Source organism: Euprymna scolopes, chromosome 34 (genome assembly GCF_053919585.1).
Source record: "Euprymna scolopes isolate OS-2025 chromosome 34, ASM5391958v1, whole genome shotgun sequence".
NCBI lineage: Eukaryota > Metazoa > Mollusca > Cephalopoda > Sepiida > Sepiolidae > Euprymna > Euprymna scolopes.
This window is the reverse complement of record NC_136515.1, coordinates 18,986,060-18,988,559: the sequence shown is the minus strand read 5'-3', so window position 1 is coordinate 18,988,559 and position 2,500 is coordinate 18,986,060. Positions and strand designations below refer to the sequence as shown.

The window sequence follows — 2,500 nt, the reverse complement described above, 5'->3', positions numbered from 1 at the left end:
AGATAGAAAGAGATGAAGAAAGAGAGGGTAACAGTGAGAATGAGAGAGTGAGGCGCAGAGAGAGAGAGAGAGAGAGAGTGAGAGAGAGAGAGAGAGAGAGAGAGAGTGAAAGTGAGAGAAAGAGAGTGAAAGAGGGAAAGGGATGCATATATAGAGAGAGAGTGAGAGAGTAAAAGATAGAGAGTGAGAAAGCGACAGTGAGATATGGAGATGAATAGAGGTAGAGTGAGTTAGAGAGGGACAAAGTGAGAGAGGGAGAGAGTGAGGGAGTGAGAGAGATTCTTTTGAATATAAAACGAGAAAGACATATGACTTCCAGACAAAAAAAAAAAAAATGATGTGAACGAAAACGGCGACTCTTTCCTTCGTAGACATTCCGCAATCACAAATCAACGAATTTGACGAGAACAAAATGTCACGAGTGATTAAAAATGTGTGTCATAAATAGGGCTATGACAACAGCATATTCTTTTTATTGTTTTGACTCTCGAGTATATATCCGACACAGTTAGACACAATTAATCATCGTAGAACCACATCACTCTACATAAAAAACATATAATGGATATATACCTGAGAACCAAAACAAGGAGAAGAGTATGTTCTTATCATAGCCCTAGTCATAAATAACAACGGAACAGAACCAGATCAAGACAACCGATTTTGCATACACAGAGAGACTAACAACAATAAAAAAAAAACTAAATAGGCTGATCTTAACACAATTTTACGATAAACACGACTGTTAGAAGTATATTATTATTTTATAATTCTCTGTGACACGATGAGGTGTTTATATGTGCAGTAGTAACTAATTATGGCGTTTCAATTTGTTATAAAACTAACAAGGAGACCGAAAGTTGCCAGGGATTAAATGAGTATCAATGAATACTTTTATTGTCATTGAAATCGATGAAATCTCCCATTCGTCAATCAAATCAACCGATTGCCTGCTCTACTCAAGAACCCACCGTGGTACACCGTGAGGAAACTCCACATGCCTCCTCGCAGTGACTTAGTCCACAATTCATTGTAGTCTACATTGCACTTTAGAGAACTTACTGTTGATTTTATAAAATTATTTTTATATAACGACTTGGATTAAAATTTAAAATGTACAAGTCAAGTATAATGGTCTAATTGTGCTCTGAACAGAAACATTAATTTTGGAGGTGTCTTATCAAAAAACCGTCTGTGAATTTTATACGCCGACCCTTTATGTTTATGAAGTGATAACACTTTTCAAATGCAATGTTAGGCTGTATAAAAGTGTTAACTTTGGTTAAAATTGAACTTAAAGTTTCAAAATAAGCTGCAGTATTTCAATCCCTAACTAAAAGTATCGGTTACCATTTCGTTTGAAGCTTTATTTAAAATTCAGTAAAATAATTAAATATGGCGGCCTAAATTTTTACTCGCTTAGGCTCCAGAGGTTACAACTTATTTTAAAATATGAAAGCGGAACTTTATAACCGTTTCAGAATGTTCAAAGTATACAGGTCGATAAAAAAAAAAATGAAATTTTAATGCATTTGATTAAAGTTTTTTGTTGCATATTTCCGTAGCCTTTTAGCAAGGAGAAAGTTGTAGTATCTGTTCTGATACTACACCTCATCTTTCTGTTCTCACTCAGTAAAAGTGAGATCCTTTTCGACTGGGGCAAATTTTATTTTTTGTCTCCAATTCAGAGTGCTTTCGTTTTTGGAAAGCTGAATTATCCCCACACTTATGAACCCGATCTCGTGAGGAGGCATGCAAATAGGGAGATTGTTTGAACAGTAACAGATTTCTTTGGAATTCTTTCCATAAAACAGAACATTATCAGAAACAATATTAAATACTGTTCTATTCTCAATTGAGTGATTCAGTTTCCTATTTTGCTAAAATATACGGCATAATCACGTCGACACACCGGTTTCCTATTAGATCATCGAAGTTAAGCAACGTTGAGCCTGTTCAATACTAAAATGGGTGAATGCTCTATGCGCTCTCTGCTTATCCCTGCGTTGTTTCCAGTTATCCCGAACTTCTTGCTACAAGACTCAAGCCGTGCCGATTCAAGATAAGTGTGGTTGGGATTGTGCAACCCTTGCTTCACAAGTACGCGTACAACCACCCTTACAAGAAGTATTCACTGACTGAACGGAGGATTTATAGTTCTGAGATGGAACTTTTAATGTTTATGAAACTTAATTTTAACGATTGTGAAATATATTCTTTTAGGTTTCAAAAATTTAATTTTTAATGGTTCTGAATTTTAATTTTACATAGATCTGAAATTAAATTTTAATGGTTCTGAAATTTAATTTTTTAATGGTCCAGAAATTTAATTTTTAATGGATCTGAAATTAAACTTTTAATGGATAAAATTTAATTTTTAATGGTTCTGAAATTAATATTTAATGGTTTGAAAATTTAATATTTAATGTTTCTAAAACTAAATGTTCAATGGTTCTGAGACTTATTTTCCAAGTTTTTGAAACGTATTTGAAATTGTTCC

General features: G+C 33.9%; 1 protein-coding gene across 11 annotated transcripts in view; it reads right to left on the bottom strand.

Annotated features, from left to right (window-relative positions):
• The window catches only part of LOC145259106 (protocadherin beta-11-like), a 1,732,684-nt gene that overhangs the window by 177,328 nt on the left and 1,552,856 nt on the right, over positions 1–2,500 (bottom strand). The gene's annotated exons all lie outside the window — the stretch shown is intronic.